Here is an 18866-nt window from a genome sequence, read left to right as displayed (position 1 = left end):
TCCTTCTTCAGACTGAAGTCAGAAGGGTCCCGACCCGAAACGTCCCCCTATTCCTTCTATCCAGAGATGCTGATCGTCCCGCTGAGTTACTCCAGCATTTTGTGTCTATCTTCAGATAATGGTCGTGGTTTCTTTGGGATCAGCCAGTGACGTGGCAAAATATACTAAATAAATTAATGGTGAGCAACAAGGGTGGGAAAGGTTAGCAGCTCAAGTGCTCTTTCATGCAGTATTTTCTTTCAGAGCCTTGATGTCAACTCTGCCTCAGAAATACTGATCAGAACATCTGAAACTTGATTCACTTAAACCTACAAACTCTCGTTTCATAAAAATTAGAAATTCCTCTAAACATATTCCCAGCACATGGAAAGATAATATAGGTTCAGACAAGAGAAATAGAAGAGTGAAGCAAATTGTTCACATTTATTATCACATATATGAGGAATAGCCCTCCAAGTGAATCCGACCTCAGATGAAGAACTAGATGATCATTTGTAAATAATTAATTTGGATACAAATTGATAGCAGGGGATAAAACTGAAGGAAGTTTGAAAAACGGATGTAATCAAATATCATCTTTCTCGGTGGGGTCAAGGAAAGAGCGTTCACGTTGCGGCCCTTTTTCCACCAATCGTTCCACCACTATGCACAAGAAGCCATTGTAAGCAGATGCCGAGAAGAGTGTTCAGCTCTGGCTGAACAAATTTTAATCTTGTGATGTGAACTCGATAAGAAGATCTTTCTAAGTATTCTCCTGATTGGTTAATCGTTAAAATAACAGACATATGAAATTGCATCAATTGCATAAATTGGATCAAAAACCCAGACTGCTGAAGCATTGACTGCCTTTAAAAACCATCCTGTGTAAATTATGCCTTTTATTCCACTGACGGAATGTGTTTGAAACAGCTATTGGTTTGTTGGTTTGTAGCAAGAGGAACACAAGCTGGACTGCTAATAAACTTTAGATTTTCCGTATTGCTGCAGTGACTACACACGATATATTGTTCAAAAACAACACATTTCCCATGCGTAGATGGTAGAAGTAAGTGACTTGCACTGTCAGTCTGGCTGGCTCCCTGCAGGAACAATAGGGCAGGGTTATTCCACCAGCAACGGGCACTGATCCAAAGAACAAACAGCCGTGTCCTTTTGCTGTAACTATGGCACAATTACACCATGGTACTGTAACCTCCGTACACTGAGCAGCACATTAATAGTGAGGCCACAAGATGATAACTGATCAGTCAGCAAGATGGCAGAGCAATTGCAGATGGGATTTGATCTGGATAAGTGCAAAGTGATGCTTTTTGGCAGCATGAATGAGGGTATGGATTCATTCAAACACAATGAGTGGCAGGACCCAGAGGAATCATAAGGAATACAGGAACCTTGAAGGACAAGTTTAAGGACCCCCTGAATAGGACTGATAGAGAAGGTGTAGAAGGCAGATTATCGGGTACTTGCCACTTGTCTTCATCAAAAAGAGGACAGAATATAAGAGCTGGTAAGTTGTGGCATATCTGTATAAAATATCAGTCAGGCCACCACTGGAGCACTGTGTGCAGTTCTGGTCACTACACTATAACCAAAGGACATGATCGAAGCAAAGTGCTGAACTCAGCAGATCAGGCAACACCTATGGGGGAAAAAAGAAGAGATTATGTTTTGGGCCAGGACCCTTCTTATAGGCACAGATAGCAGCTGAGGGAGGGGGAGGAATATGAAGAAGGGTCCCGACCTGAAACATCATTCGTCCATTCCCTCCACTGATGCTGCCTGAACTGCTGTTCCTCCAGCACATTGTGCTTTGCTCAAGATTTCAATATCTGCAGTTCCTTGTGTCTCCATAACAAGGACATGATTACACGTAGGATGTGGGCCGAAGAGCTTTTTCGTTCAGGTTCGTGACCACCTGACCCAACTCACGGAACTACCTAAATTTTTAACATATTGTGTAAAAATATTATATAAATCATACCTGAAACTCGTCAAGAACAAAACCTGCACATTTTTAAGAAATATGAGAAAACCCTCAAATTTTCTGAGTAGTAATTGCCCAATCAATGCACGTTTGACATTGAGGTCGGGAGCAAATTGAACAATCCCGCGCTTTGTTTTATGGTCGCTAGGCAGCGAGGACCCTGGGATCATGGCAGCCTCCTAATTACATCAAAACAATTACAAGGTTTCCAAATAATAAAGGTAATGCTCACCTTGCTGATCATTTTGTTTTTCAATTGATTCATCTTTATAAAGTTGTAATGTGAACTGTTAAATAAAAATGATAAATAACAAATGTAGAGCTAGGGTTAGGGTCGGTCAATCGATCAGTCTGTCGGTCAGGCTTGTCGGTAGGCTGACTGACGTTGGTCAGTCTGAAGAAGTCTCGACCCAAAATGTCACCCATTCCTTCTCTCCAGAGATGTTGCCTGTCCTGCTGAGTTACTCCTGCATTTTGTGCCTGTTTTCCAAGATTCCAGAGGCAGCTTGGCAGATGTTTGGGGTTACATTTAGAATTTAATTGTGTGATATCTGTCCATCTCGCTGCAATCTGAGAGTGAGGAAGTTGTGCCATACCCATCCAACGGATAAGAACTTTCAAATCAATCTCAATCATAGCGTCACATGCAATTCAATCTCAGCAACCTGAAGATTGCCAATGAGGATATCCTGATGAAAGCTCAATAGTAAATGCAATTTATCTTTGTTTCAACCTGATTTATTGCTTCACCAATAGCAAGCTTATAGTTTCCTTGATGACTCTATTAGGTTCTGGGCAGTCATGCCCTGCAGTACATTGCATCTTTATTTAAAAATCTGACATTTACCCAGTGACCAAGAACTAAAGGCAAGAAGGAATAAAATGAATAGATGAGGTTCTCATTCCTAATGGTTGCACAGCTGCCTTTCTTAATGGTGCAATTATCCAATTTTCAAAACCTGTATCCGAAACTTTTCAACAGTGTTGGCTGATAGATTGTAGAAATCTATGTAAAGGCTCAGGGCAGTAAATGTGGTTTTGGATGGTAATGAAGGGACTCACTATTGGGAGGTGAGGATGTTTAGGGTCTACAGAGATATACTTTGGACAGAGTGAAGTCTGATAAAGGGTCCCGACCCAAAGCGTCACCTATTCATGATTTCCAGAGATGATTTCTTCAGCCTGACTTGCTGAATTACTCCAGCACTAGTGTTTTGACTAGAGAGTTGGAGCTGGTTTAGGGGGTGGTCATTTGTGAGGGGGTCGCAGAGAGTAGGGGGCAGTTAATGATGAAGAGGACAGGGGATTGATGAAGGAAAAGACACAAGGGAGGAGGGAGAAGGTACATGGCATGGAGCGATGATGTACGGCAGAGGGGGCATGGGGGAAGGATGGACCCTGGAGAAGGGGAAGAGTTGAATCGTTTGATTCCCGCAGCATCATTTCCTAGTTTATCCAAATAATAGTACAAGTTACCAGAATGCCTCAAGCACTTGGATCATTTGCAAACACTGCAAGCAACCTTTGATAAACAGAGTTCTAACTGATGACTATTGACTGTAGGAGAGGATACACTAATATATACCTGGGAAGGCGGCTCAACCGTGGCTGACGAGGGAAGTCAAGGATAGTGTTAGATCCAAGGAAGAGGCATATAAATTGGCCAGAAGGGGCAAACCAGAGGACTGGGAGAAATTTAGAACTCAGAGGAGGACAAATGGGTTAATTAAGAGGGGGGGGGGGGGGGAGAGCATGAAAGAAAGCTTGTAGGGAAAATAAAAACTGACTGTAAAAGATTCTTTAGGTATGTAAAAAAGAAAAGATTAGTGAAGACGAATGTAGGTTCCTTACAGTTAGAGACAGGTGAACTTATAATGGGAAACAGAAAATGGCAGAACAGTTAAACGAGTACTTTGGTTCTGTCTTCACGAAGGAAGACACAAACAATCTCCCGGAAATACTAGGGGGCCGAGGATCTCGTGGGAGGGAGAAACTGAAGGGAATCCACATTAGTCAGAAAACGGTGTTTGGTAAACTGTTGGGACTGAAAGCAGATAAATCCCCAGGGCCAGAAGGACTGCATCCCAGAGTACTCAAGGAGATGGCCCTAGAAATCGTGGATGCATTGGTGATTATTTTCCAATGTTCTCTCGATTCTGGATCAGTTCCTGTGGATTGAAGGGTAGCCAATGTAACTCCACTTTTTAAGAAAGGAGGGAGAGAGAAAACAGAATTATAGATCAGTTAGCCTTACATCGGTAGTGGGGAAGATGCTGGAGTCGATTATTAAAGATGTTATAGTAGTGCATTTGGAAAGCAGTGACAGGATCAGTCAGTCAGCATGGATTTATGAAGGGGAAACCATGCTTGACTAATCTTTTGGAATTTTTTGAGGATGTAACAAGTAGAATGGATAAGGGAGAGCCAGTGGATGTGGCGTATCTGGGCTTTCAAAAAGCCTTTGACAAGGTCCCACACAAGAGATTAGTGTGCAAAACTAGAGCACATGGTATTGGGGGTAGGCAATTGACATGGATAGCAGACCGGAAGCAAAGAGTAGGAATTAACGGGTCCATTTCAGAATGGCAGCCAGTGACTAGTGGGGTGCCGCAAGGCTCGGTGCTGGGACCCCAGTTGTTTACAATATATAATAACGATTTAGACGAGGGAATTATATGTAACATCTCTAAGTTTGCGGATGACACAAAGCTGGGTGGCAGTGTGAGCTGCGACGAGGATGCTATGTGGCTGCAGGGTGACTTGGATAGGTTGGGTGAGTGGGCATAAGCATGGCAGATGCAGAATAATGTGGATAAATGTGAGGCAAGAACAGGAGGGCAGATTATTATCTGAATAGTGTCAGATTAGGAGAAGGGGAGGTGCAACGAGACCTGGGTGTGCTTGTACATCAGTCACTGAAAGTAAGCATGCAGGTACAACAGGCATGTTGGCCTTCATTGTGAGAGGATTTGAATTTAGGAGCAAGGTGGTCCTACTGCAGTTGTACAGGGCTCTAGTGAGACCACACCTGGAGTATTGTGTGCACGTTTGGTCTCCTAATGTGAGGAAGGACATTATTTATATTGAGGGAGTGCAGCGTAGGTTCACCAGGTTAATTCCCGGGATGGCGAGATTGACATATGAAAGAATGGGTCGACTGGGCTAGTATTCGCTGGAATTTAGAAGAATGAGAGGGGATCTTATAGAAACGTATAAAATGCTCAGAGGATTGGACAGGGTAGATGCAGAAAAAATGTTCCCGATGTTGGGGGAGTCCAGAACCAGGGGTCACTGTTTAAGAATAAGGGGTAGGCTGTTTAGGACTGAGATGAGGAAACACTTTTGCACCCAGAGGGTCGTGAATCTGCGGAACTCTCTGCCACAGAAGGCAGTGGAGGCCAATTCACTATATTCAAGAGAGATTTGGATTTAGCTGTTAGGGCTAAGGGAATCAAGGGGTATGGGGGGGAAAGCCAGAACGGGGTACTGATTTTGTATGATCAGCCATGATCATAATGAATGGTGGTGCTAGCTCGAAGGGCTGAATGGTCTACTCCTGCACCTATTTTCTATGTTTCTATATATCCTTATGTGACAAAAGCTTCAGATTAAAAATCTACAGTAAATGAAGTGGACAGCGGGCATGTATGTCTCCAGTAGAGAACAGTTCCTCAGAATAACTCGCCCCTGGGATAAACGAAGCAACAGGAAACATTCTGTAAGTCAGCAAGTGCAGGGAATTCCTGGGAATCCAAATGGAACATCACTGTGAGAGCAGCTCGAGAGAGAACACACTCGGGTTTCTGCTCAAGCTGCTATGAGAATTGGATAAAGCATTTCTATAATTCACAGAAAATGCTGGAAACACTCAGATGGCCATGCGGAAATGGCATTGTTGAGAGGGCAGAACCCCGAATGATCCAGGCCACAAGTTCAGCTTCCAAGAAAGCCAACAAAACCACTGCTTTATTCTGAGACAATATCCCAAGTAGGTGTTTAGTGGACAAATGCACAGGTTAGATTTCTGGACAGAAATAAAAGCATTAACCAATTAATCCAGACCAAAATCAGCTCAACTACGACAGCTGTTTATAAAATAATCAATATCTGGTGAGCAAAGCTGACTGCGAGACTGTCTGTTTGTTACAAAACCCATCTGGGATTGTCAGAAGCAGAGGATGCAATCTGAGGCTCTGTGTAGCTGCTCACTGTCAAATATCAGCTAGCCTGTTGCAAACCCGATAGAACACCAACACTGCCTCAACACAGGTCCACTAAGCCCCTGTCACCATTACAGGAGAGCCAGTTCAGTTCGATATACCCTGCATCCCAAATTAATCCCAACAACATTCAGTCTCCATCTACCTCCTATAGATGTAAAATGCTGGAGTAACACAGCTGGAGACGTTTCGGGTCGGAACCCTTCTTCAGACTGATTGAACCGGGAGGGGGGGGGGGGGAAGCTGAGAGAGAGGTGGGGAAAGGGGGGTGGTGATAGGTGAACACTGGTGAGGGGGTTATTTGATCGGCAGCTTGTTGGACAGAGACTCAAGATGAAGAGCACAAAAGGATGAAGTTGAACATTGTTAAGCTTAGGGACAGAGAAGTTGTGAATTGGGTATCCATTATAAACTGTACAAGCAGTAGGGGAGGGGAGAAACTGGTGCGAGGTCAGTCAGGCCTCCGGAGGGTGGGGGGGGGGGGGGGAGTGTGGGGCCACCAGGGGGGGGAAAAGAGAGGGCGAGGGGTGGTTCTTGTGCCGTTCCTTGTTATTCCATCTACCTTCCCCCTCCATGCCCTACTACCGCACTCTGGGCAAGAAAAGCAGCCATAACGACAAGCAAAGTTTTCAACATCACAAACAGGAACCGTTGAGCAGATGAGGACACACGGAGCAAGCAAGGCAGGTCCAGCTGGCTGCTTCTGTCTCTAATTGGCAACTTCAGTGAAATCACATTCACTGTTCCCGGAGGAAAATAAAATAGAACATAAACAGTTCCCAGTCTAGTTTCGTCAAAGTGAGACCAAATGTCGACTCGGCGGCCATTTCACTGACACTTACGCAAGGGTCCGCATAGGATCTCCCGGTTTCCAACCATTCCAACTCTCCTTTCCATTCCCATGGTGAGTTTTGTGTCCTCGGCCTCCCCCGTTGACAGAGTGAGGTCACATGCAAATTGGAGGAGCAGCATCTCACATTTTGCTTGGGTAGCTCACATTGCAGCAATATGAGCATTGAATTATCTGATTTTAAGTAACTTCTACCTACACTCTCTCCCCCCACCCCTCCTTCCTCCACATAGGTTGTTTTACCAGTTCCATAGTTCTCCACATTGATTCCCTCTTGAGTTAACACCTTCACTGGACAACAATGGGCCTACGAGGCACCACCCCGCCTAAAGTCTTTTGTGGCCAGCCATGATTTTTTTCCTGGTGTTTTCTTGCTTGCAGTTCTTCTTCACCCCCACCCCCCCAACCCCCACTCCCTGCTTTCAGTCTGAAGAAGAGAGAGAGAGCAAGCCGAAACGTCACCTAGTATTTTTCTCCAGAGATGCCACCAATTTCAGAAATCATATTGCTGGCCACTTTAGTTTCGTCAAAAGGAGTTCAGAGGTCTAGCAGCAGGAACCCAGAAGTTGTGTGATGCATTGCCTGCTTCTGAGGCCCGCCACCCACTGTCATTGCGGGTTGCTGTGAATCAGCCAGATCCATGCCAGTATTTAATGACTGAAGTGAACAGGCACTCTTTAGGATGGAACATTCTGTACTGCACAAAGATCGCCCCATGCCAAGACTTGTCGTCCTTGTGCCAGAGGCAGGCTGTCAGGTGCCACATGGGGCTCAGACAACACGTCCACCGTGCATCTTTGGGGAGTTTCTGACAGCAGGATAACCAGAGATCTTGAAGGAAAATTTTAAATCAGCTCATTAAATAATCCCAGAACTCGCTTTCACGTGGTCTGGGGCTTTTTTATTTACACAAACAATCCTTGACCTTGCCAATTGAATGATCCTCCATTCCTAAACAGCCTTTGCAAGCTGCTCCATCTCTTGACACTCCCCCCCCCCCCCCCCCCCCCCCCCCCCCCCCCCCCCCCCCCCCCCCCGCCACGTTCACTTTTCAGCAAGCATTTAGAGCTGTCCCTCTTAAAAGTCTCCTGTGACAATTCTTAACAAATTATGTGCCCGTGATGCACCTTGGAATTTCCCCAAATTCAAAGATTCTTTACAAATGCATGCTTTTGCTTTATAATAATCTCGTTGTTTGAGTTACCTCGACTAAGTTGCACGCACAGTGAGATGGTATGGGAGCCAGGACGAGACGGGGTGAGGGAAAGGTACATAATGTCTTGAAACAAACCTAATGCGCTAATGATAGGGGACTTTAATCACATACAATTAAGCAGATTAGAGATTAAATTCATCAAGTGTAGTGGTAAAGGTTTCTTCTACCATTTAAGGTTTTGAATTAACCACAGGCCATATTATTTTAGATCCTTTTTTGTATAAGGAACTGCACTCCACATGCCAAGGGGAAAGTAATTATAATATGAAAGAATACAATATAGGGTTTGAAGGCAACAGATGCAAGAATACTCTAAATCAAACTTAAATCCATTCAATGGATTTGAATACATCCATTCAAAACACACCCGACAACATTCTGAAGAAAGTTCTCAACATGAAACGTCACCTATCTATGTTCTCCAGGGATGCTGGCTGGTGCAATGAGTTACTCTTGCATTGTGCCTTTTTAAAAAAAAACATTCAACATGTCCAACGTGTGCTCAAGTAGATTGGAAAATATATAATAGATAAACAGAGTCAATGAAATGCTTCAGAACTGTAAATAATATTTGTATTCCATTGGGAAATAAAAAGTTCAGAGGGCAAGTAATCAAATTGTGGCTAAAGTTTCTCAGAGAAATCCCATCCCTTTCTCACTGACACACTCCTCTCTCTCCCACAGGTTCTCTCGCTCTCTCCCCCACCCCCCCTCCCCCACAGGTTTGTCCGTGTACACACACACACACACACAGGAACACTCCATCTCTCTCACTGACACACACCATCGCTCTTCCTGACAGACTTATAATTTTGCCAAAACTACTGGGAGAGTTTGCAACGGTGGAGCAGAAGTGAAAGAGAGTGAACTTTTACGAAACACAAGAACACGGTACAAATGAAGCATTGAAAGTAAACACGGCTGAGACGGAAGTGTGGAGAATAAGTGGGCACAGAGGTATGTGAAAAGTGTAGGATGGAATTAGAAAAAGGAAGTGAGGAGAAGAAGAATGTATGAACATAAAATTAGTGGGGAACATAAAAGGCAACTCCAAAGTCATTTTATAAACAGTGGTGCAGTAATTGACTGGTTATGATATTGAACCATTAATTCCAAAGAGACGACTGATGTACTGGAGACACAAATTCAAATCTCTCCACACCATCATGGTAAATAATAATTAAGTTAATTATATAAATTTATTTAAAGAAACATTATCGGAAACGGTGATCACCATCAAATGCAATGATTAACCTCCTCAAGGCCTGGGCCAGCCCGTTAACTTCAGACCCACAGCACTGTGGTTGATCATACAGTCTTCTGAAATAGCCTAGCCACACTATTGTATCATATCACCACAAAAACTACACCCAACTGCAGACACAAGTGACTGCCGATGCTGGAATCACAAGCAAAAAACAAAGTGCTGGGGGAACTCAGTGGGTCAGGCAGCATCGGTGGGGAGAATGGCCAGACCATGTTTATGGTTGGGGCCCTTGTTCAGTGAGCCTGAGCTGAAACGTCGTCTGTAAATTCCCTCCACAGATGCTGCCTGACCTTCTGAGGTCCTTGTTTTTGTCCCTAATAGTCCTCTGCAAGTCCTGTTAAGACACAGGGTGCTGTGAGCTCATTATGTTCTAGACTATAAATGCTAGCCTTACCGCACAAAAAGAAAGAATTGGGAAGTTAAAGGTTTTATACCTTCACAGCACAGGATACAAAATACATATCAAGAACAGCAACAATCAAAGGGTCTTGGGAAGGTGGAACTTAGTATATATATATATATAGACATTCATGGGACTGAAAGCAGTTAAATTCCTCCGTTAGGTTGCATATTGTAGATTGGCTATAGCATGTTAGCCAATTAGAATGCCTCGTAATTATAACCCCCCCTAATTATAGCATTCATAGTGTAAGATCCTACCCACTGTCTACCGGTACCAGTAGCAGGTGTTGTCCTTGTGGGTTAGTTGACGCAGAGGGGCTGACAATTCGCTGAGATTGGGAATGAATTTGCCCAGGTAGTTGACCATAGCTAAAAACCGTTGTAGGCTGGTGACGTCAGTTGGTACTGGCAGCTCGTTGATTGCTGCAGTCTTTAGCGGATCAGGTTTTAACCCGTTGCTGGTGAATACGTGATCTACATAGGTGACTTCAGGAACTCTGAACTTGCACTTCAGAGGGTTTAGTTTTAGATTAATGTCTCTGGCACGATCCAGCACCTTACGTAGGTTGGCATCATGCTCGGTCGCATCTCGACCGTAACCAGGATGTCGTCAACAATGATGGCACAAGGAAATTCTGTGAACAGTTGTTCCATTGCACTTTGGAAGACTTCGCTAGCAGTCGATACCGAAGGGCATTCTCAGGAATCGGTCATGGCCAAACGGGGTGGCGAAGGTTGCTAACACCAATGAGGCACGGTCTAACGGGATTTACCAGAAAGAACTTTTGGCATCCAAAACTGAGAACACCGTTGCGTTGCCGATTTGTGCTGCTACGTCCTCGGGAGTTCTCATTGGGTAGTGTTGGCGTTTGATTGCTGTGTTCAAATCTTTAGGATTGATGCAGATGCGTAACTCCTTCTTGTCTTTCTTTGTGGTGACGAACATGATGGAGACCCAGTCAGAGGGTTCGCTGACTTCGGCAATGACTCCGATAGAGACCATACGTTTTAGTTCATCGTGTATTTTCTCACGCATGCCATGTGGGACGCGGTGAGGAGCACGTACGATCGGGGTGACCGTATGGTCAACAATGATCTTGTATATTGTGGGTAGTTTGCCAAGTTTTTCGTCAAACAAGTCTTTATAGTTGGACAGCATCTGTTTCATTAGTTCCTCTGTCAGACAGAGTTTGTGGACAGCATGCCCGAAATAGACCAGATCCAGGTCATGGCATGCATTGATGCCTAGCAGGCTCTCAGAACTTGGTTGGACGATGTAGAAGAGTAAGTTCTTGGTCTGTTTATTGATGGTACATTTGAGATCAGCTTTACCCAGTGGGTGAAGAATTTCCCCTCTGTAAGCATGTAGAGTGGAGGAGTCTTTTTTCATGAGGTCAGTGGCCCTTATCTTGTTGAACACTTTGAGTGACATGATATTTACTCTGGCGCCGGTATCGACTTTGGCAATCAGAGGTTTGTTATTGATTATCATGGTCACCTGATCCCACTTCTGACACCATGTAAAGAATCAGACTTACACAGGTTGAAACACAAGCATCTTTATCGTTCAGGTCATTAACTTCTAAGCAGGTCATCACACGTTCACACTGCTACTGGTGGACACTGGGTAGGATCTTACACTATGAATGCTATAATTAGGCAGGGTTATAATTACTAGGCATTCTAATTGGCTAACATTGGCTCACATATGAACGTTGCATGGAGAATGTAATAAAAAGGAACTGTAGATGCTGATTTGTACCAAAGATAGATACAAAGTGCTGGAGTTAATGTGGGTCAGGCAGCATTTCTGGAGAAAATGGATAGATGATCCTTCAGGTTCAGGTCTGAAAAAGGATCCTGATATGAAATGTCACCTACCCATTTCTCCCGAGATGCTGCCTGACCTTCTGAGTTACTCCAGCATAAATTTTATGTCGATAGTTGTAGGGAGACATGTGATTTACTAAATTTCGCTAGATTTTGCAACAGGGCTTTCAATTGGAAGGAAAAAAAATGTCCACCACTGTTAAGAACGGTGAGAAGGGCTTGCAAGAAGTAATAGTTGATCGCCTCAATCTGTCGTTGAGAAACTGCAAGTATCTGTTAATGAGGAAGTAGTGACATGTTGGTTTGAAAGCTTTACAAGGCACAGCCAATGTGGTTGAATGAAATAAAATCCAGTACAGGTTGACCAGCGCTTTTACGGCACCTACCGTTCCATAGCCTTTCTGGATTATCCATTTTTTTGGACTAACAGAGATCATGTGATAATGAAACGACAATACACCCCTGACCCGCTAATGACACCCGTTCCCGTGTGTCTAAAGCACCATGCAGTGCCAGAAACTTAAAAAAACAACAAATATAAAATGTATAGGAAGGAACTGCAGATGCTGGTTTAAACCAAAGACATAAAAAGCTGGAATAACTCAGCCGGACAGTCAGCGGGAATCCGCCTTCCCTCTTTCTCCAACCCTCCCCCACCCAAGTCGCACCAGCTTCTCGTTTTCACCCAACAAACAGCTAACAATGGCTTGTTTCCTTTATCATCGTTACTTTTGTGCAACGTTTTTTATTAATTGTTCTTTATCTTTCTACATCATCGTCTATATCTCTTATTTCCCTTTTCCCTGAATAATCTGAAGGAAGGTCTCGACCCAAAACACCACCCATTCCTTCTCTCCAGAGCTGCCGCCTGTCCCGCTGAGTTACTCCAGCTTTTTGTATCCATCTTAAATATAAAATGTAAATTGAATGTAAATGGAATGACCTGCCGTCCCGTCCCGTCCCTGGCTCCCACCATCTCCATGGCCATTTAAATGACAGCAATTGTATTGTGGCGGTCCCTGGGGGGGTAGGCCACTCCTTGGTTCACCCCCCTCGCCGATTGAGGGACGGGGCGTTGGGTGTGTGCTCTCAGTGTGTGTGGTGTGCTCTAGGCCTCTACAGTATAAAACTTCAGCGTGACCACACCTGGAGCACTGAGTGGAGTTCCAGCGTGCTTATGGTGGGAGAACCTCGAAGACAGTGGAAAGATTCCATTGGATTGTGCCAGAGATGAGAGCACTGTCCGGTGACAAGAAATTAGGTCATCTCACTGCAGTTAAGAGGAATGAGAGATGATTTCATTGACACACATGTCAGATGCAGAAAGCTGCAGTCTAGAACAAAGGGCCACAATCGAGTGATCAGGCATCAGCTGTGTTAGAAAGAGATGGAGAAATGTATTCATTTAGTGGGATGTAAATCTTCTGAGTTTTCTGCCAGGGCCCATTCACCAACTGGCCAGAAAGACAGCACGTGGACTGGAGATGAACAGTGATCTCAGCCAGTGCTGTGGGAGCACAGGTAGATCTGCTATGAAGCACGATTCCAGAACGAGATTCAGTTCCAACGTGATTCATGGATTACGGAGCGTTATATGGCCCATATTTGTTATAGTTACATCTGCGCTTTGAAGGCAACTCTAGCCTGTTTGGCTATAACATTACTTTTTATACGGCAACGTTTTTTAGGAAAATTACTGTCACTTGATATAGAATTACCTGCAATTTAAAGTGTAGGTGATGCCATCATGGGAGCAAATACAGCCTTTCAAGTCCATGTATCTCAGTCTTGTTTAAATTTATTTTTATGTTAATTTGTCTGTGAAATATTAAGGATGTCAAATCAGGACAAGACATTCACAGTGAACGGAAGGCCCATGGAGAATGCTGTAGAACAGAGAGATCCAGGATACATACTCCAGGATGGTGGCATTGTAGGTAGATCGAGCGGTGAAGAATGCTTTTGGCATGTTGGCCTTCATCAGACAGGGAATTGAGTATACAGGTTGGGATGATATGTTACAGTTGTACAAGCTGTTGGTGAGGCAGGCAGTGAATGGTGTTCAGTTTGGGTAATTCTGTAATTCGGTAATTGGGTAATAGAAAAGATGCCATTAGGCTGGAAAGAATGCAGAGAAGATTTAGAACAGCATGGAAATAAGCTCTTCAGCCAAATTTCACTTGGGCAGCTTACTACTCAATGGTATGAATATTGATTTCTCTAACTTCAAGTAACCCCAGCATTCCCTCTCTCTCCATCCCTCACCCACCCAAGTCACACCAGCTTCTTGTTTTCACCCAACAAACAGCTAACAATGGCCTGTTTCCTTTATCATCATTACTTTTTTTGCATATCTTTCACTCATTGTTCTATATCTCTCTGCATCATCATCTATACCTCTTGTTAACCCTTTCCCCTGACTATTCTGAAGAAGGGTCTCGACCCGACACGTCACCCATTCCTTCTCTCCAGAGATGCTGCCTGTTCCGTTGAGTTACTCCAGCTTTTTGTGTCTATCTTCGGTTTAAACCAGCGTCTGCAGTTCCTTCCTACACTCTTCAGCCAACCTAGTCTATTTACAAGGTTGCTGCCAGAACTCAAGGGTCTGAGTTATCGGGAGAGGTTGGACCCGCTAGGGCTTTATGCCTTGGGACACAGGAGGCTAAGGAGTGATCTTACAGCGGTATATGAAATCATGAAGGGAATAGATAGTGTGAATACACAGTCTTATTTTTCAGCTGAGGGAAATCAAGAACAAGAGTGCATAGTTTAAGGTGAGAGGGGAAAGGTTCAATCTGAGGGGTAGCTCTTTAACATAGGGTATTGGGTATATGGAACAAGCTGCCAGAGGAAATAGGTAAAGCAGATATAATAAAGCAGGTATAACCATTTATAAAACATTTCGATAGGTACGTAGATAGGAAAGGTTTAGTGGGATTTGAGACAAATATGGGAAAATAAGACAAACTTAGGTGGGGTATCTTGAGTTGAGCCCGATTCTGTGCAGTATGACTCTTATTTGGACAAACTTTGACACTGTAACGTATGGAAATATGAAGCTAGTCACCTAAACATTTGGTCAAAGAGGTAGCTTTTAAGCAGTGACTTAGAGGACGAATTAGAGATTCAGGCCAAGGCAACTGGTGGCAAGGTCAGCAACATTGCAATGAATAAAACTAGGATGTGAACGAGGGCAGAACTGGTGCAACACAACATTCTCCAAACACGTGGTGTTGTTTGAATTCTCCATGCACTGTTGGAGTGCGGTGGGCGGCGCGACTCACGTCGCAGCGGCCTCTGCAGTCCGTCTGTCTTTTTGTTATTTTTTGTCCCGTTTTAATGTAGTTTTTATTTTTGTTTGATGGTGTATGTGTGTGTGTGTGGGGGGGGGGGGGGGGGGGGGGGAAACTTTTAAATCTTTCCCCTGCACGGAGAACCCGACCTTTTCCCTGTCGGGTCTCCGTTGTCATTGGGGCTGCAACGTGGAGCTGCCTCCGGCAGGAACGACCTAGGGCTCCAGTCGCGGAGCTGCGGACCTATTCACCATCGTAGAGCTGGCCGAGTTCGGAGCGGGTGGAGCGGTGGTGGCGCGCTGCTGCGACCCGACCCCGGGGATTCGGAGGCTTACCGCAGGTCCGGTGGACAGTGACACCGGGAGCCCGTGGGTCCCTGGTGGGAGACCGCTTTTCGGGGCTTCCGCAACGGCGACTTCACCCGCCCGAGTCGCGGGGTCGAGGAGTACCTGGAGCGGGGCCTTACATCATCGCCCGGCGCGGCTTCAACGGCTGCGGGACTTTGCTAGCGCCCGCCGAGGGCTCCAACAACAAGACCCGGAGCAGGGCCTTGCATCACCCGGCGCGGCGTTAATGGCCGCGGGACAATTACCATCGCCCGCCGGGGGCTTTGACTCTGACATCGGGAGGGGAATGGGGAGTGCAGGGGAGAGATAAGTTTTTTTGCCTTCCATCACAGCGAGGAGGAGATGCGCTGTGATGGATGTCTGTGTAAATTGTGTTGTGTCTTGGGTCTTTTTTTCTTGTGTGTATGACTGCAGAAACAACATTTCATTTGAGCCTCTATGAGGTTCAAGTGACAAATAAATTGTATTGTGTATTGTGTGAGAAGGGCAAGACTACTACTACAAAAACCATTCATGTGGACAGTCGGAAAAGAAAACTGAAGAAACGTGTGTAAACAAGTTAACAAAGCTGTGCCCCTCATGACATTCTGCTCTCCCACCTTACTCAACCGAAAAGGCTTCCTTCCCACAGCACTAACAGCCACTGGCTTATCTTCAAACCTCTGCCTCTCTTCTCTGGAAGTGAGATAGCAATCAAAACCACAAGGAGGAAGTAACCCAAAAGCAGGCAGCAAACATAGCAGTGCAGTCAGGCAGCAGGTTCAACAATTGCCTGCAGGGCCTCTACCAGAGGAAGTGCAGGTCAAGGTTTCCTGTTGGCCGAGCAGATGGTTGAATCGGAGTACCTAACAGTTGGTCAGGTGATGGACATTGGTTTGTATCAACCAGCCAGATGTAGTTACACCACAAATCAGCAGAGCAACACCTCAACGATCCAAATCTGGTGCAACTTCACACCATCATTGATGCAAATGAAATATATAAGGAGCAAGCTGGTGTAGCTGCTGCTTACCGCCCCGAGACCCCGGTTCTATCCTGATCTCGGGTGCTGTCTCTGTGGAATTTGCACATTTGCATGGGTTTCCTACGGGTGCTACGGTTTTCACCACAAGCCAAAGACGTGCAGGTTTGTAGGTTAATTGGCCTCTGTAAAATTGCCCCTAATGTGCAGGGAGTGGATGAGAAAGTGGGCTAACAAAGACCGAGTGCAAACAGGTGATCGATGATCGGCACGGATTAGGGAGGCCAAAGGGGCCTGTTTCCATGCTGTGTCTCTAAACCTGGTTAGTAATTTGCAGATGACAAAAAGATTACTGGGGTCACTGACAATGAGGAAGGTTGTCAAGGTTAAGCTGCATCTGGTTGCCTCATGACAGGATGGAAATGCTTTGGAAAGGGTGTTGAGGAGGTTTACCAGAATCATACCTAGATTAGACAAGAGACAAGAGACATTTATTGTCACATGTACCAATTGGTGCAGTGAAATGTGTGGTCACCATACGAATAAAAGAGCACAGAACATGACAGTCTTTAACACAGACATCCCCACACAGTGGAATCAAAGTTTCCCACTGTGAGGGAAGGCACCAAAGTTCATTCATCCACCTTTGTTGTCCTCTGTTGTTCCCCCGTGGTCGGGGGGCTCCCGAACCCCTCGCTGTCGCCGCTAGGGGAAGCCCGATGTTCAGGCCCGCTCGCCGGATGATGGAACTCCGACGTCGGAACGGGAGAAAATTCTCAGCGGCTTGGACATCCGAATCGGCCACTTCCTACCAGAGTCCACAGGGCGGTATCAACTGGGTGGTATTCATGCTGGCGGCCCTCGGCAAAGGGATCCCAGGACTCCTCGATGTTGAAGTCAGCGCTGCCCGCGGTGGAAGCTCTGCAAACCACAGCTCCGCGATGTTGAAGCAACAGGCCCAACACTCCGGAGCTTCAAACGGCGATCCAGGTAAGGCATCACCCGCTCCGCGGTGAATCCAGTGCTGCACCGCCGCTGAAGCTTTGGTCCATTCCCCGGCACGAAAGGCTGCGCCAATCCAGTTGGTAGGCCACGGGGGGGGGGGTGCGAAGATGCAACTCGGAGAATAGTCACATCCTCGCCAGGAAGTGACTGAGAAACGGTTTTCCCCTTTACCCTACCCCCCTCCCCCACATAGAAATACTAAAAAAAATCCTCCAAAAGGTACTTTTTAAACAAACTAAAAATGAAAAAATGATTTTAAAAAACCAGGCAGCCTGCAGGCAGATGCTGCCATCAATGCGGCGCCCCAAGTACGGCATTAGCTACAGGGAGAGGTTGGACAGATTTGTTGTTTCCTCGGGAATGCCGGAGGTTGCAGGGAGACCTGATAGAAGTATATCAAATTATGAGGGGCATAGATAGGGTAGGCAGTCAGAACTTTTTCCCAGGATGGAGAAAATAACAAATACTAAGGGCAATGCTTTAAGGTGGGAGAAGGAGATGTGCGGCACAATTTTTTTTTTACACATAGGATGTTGAGTGCCTGGAACATGTTACTGGGGTAGATACAGTAGTGACATTTAAGACTCGTTTGGATAAAAATATGGATATGCAGGGAATGGAGGGATATGGATTATGTGCAGGTAGGTACAAGATGATCGCAGCATCATGTTTGGCAGACATTGTGGGCTGAGGGGCCCGTCTTGTGCTCTAGTGTTTGACATAAACTAAAGCCCAATGAATTACAGTCAGTAACTGGGCAGGGATGGACTTGAAGGTAATAGTCAACAAGAAGTTCGAATCCAGAAACAAGGAGGTGAATGTGCATGAAATGTTAAAGAACACTCGGAGAAAACCCACGCAGGTCACAGGGAGAACATAGAAACTCCACGCAGACAGCACCCATGGTCAGGTTGGAACTCGGGTCTCTGGCGCTGTCGGGCAGCAACTCCACCACTGCGCCATCCTGCAGAGGTCTACGTCAAGGAGGTTTATCCCAAATATTCGTTTGCTCGCTACAAACCATTAAGCCATTGCTTTGGGCATGTAATCACATGGGCTAGATTGAGTAAGGACAATAGGTTTTCTTCTCTGAAGAACTTTGAATTAGATGGGCTTTTACACAGGCTGCTAGTTTCACAGTCACCATTATTAAGTAGTTTTTAATTAACATTTCTGATTATTTAATTAACAGATTTATATTTCACAGCTTCTTTGTTAGGACTGTTAATCCAGGGTTCAGGATGCCATCTGGTAACTCGACCACTGCCCCACAGTAGCTCCCACAACAAATTACTAACAGATACCAACAAATTAAGTGAAAGTGTGGCAAAGGGAATTCAATGTTGACAAATGTGAGATTTGGATCTCAACGAGACAGAACAGGATACAGTAAACCCTGCTCATCCGATACCCAAATATTTGGATGGTTTGGCATCTGATTCCCACAAGTGTCGCCAGAGTGCGAGTTGCAGATGTGTGGAGCTCCAGATG

The 18866-nt window shown here is 45.3% G+C and overlaps 1 protein-coding gene and 1 long non-coding RNA gene across 5 annotated transcripts in view; one reads left to right on the top strand and one right to left on the bottom strand.

Moving 5' to 3' along the window:
* znf609 (zinc finger protein 609) overlaps positions 1-18866 on the bottom strand; it is a 201922-nt gene that overhangs the window by 54338 nt on the left and 128718 nt on the right. The gene's annotated exons all lie outside the window — the stretch shown is intronic.
* On the top strand, positions 405-18240 carry LOC116968298. Its single transcript, XR_004410452.1, has 3 exons — positions 405-415; positions 1875-1877; positions 17945-18240. It is a non-coding gene; the product is annotated as an uncharacterized LOC116968298 (long non-coding RNA).

This window comes from Amblyraja radiata, chromosome X (genome assembly GCF_010909765.2).
Source record: "Amblyraja radiata isolate CabotCenter1 chromosome X, sAmbRad1.1.pri, whole genome shotgun sequence".
Taxonomy (NCBI): Eukaryota; Metazoa; Chordata; class Chondrichthyes; order Rajiformes; family Rajidae; genus Amblyraja; species Amblyraja radiata.
Note: the sequence above shows the minus strand (reverse complement) of the source record. Positions and strands in the feature narration are given on the sequence as shown.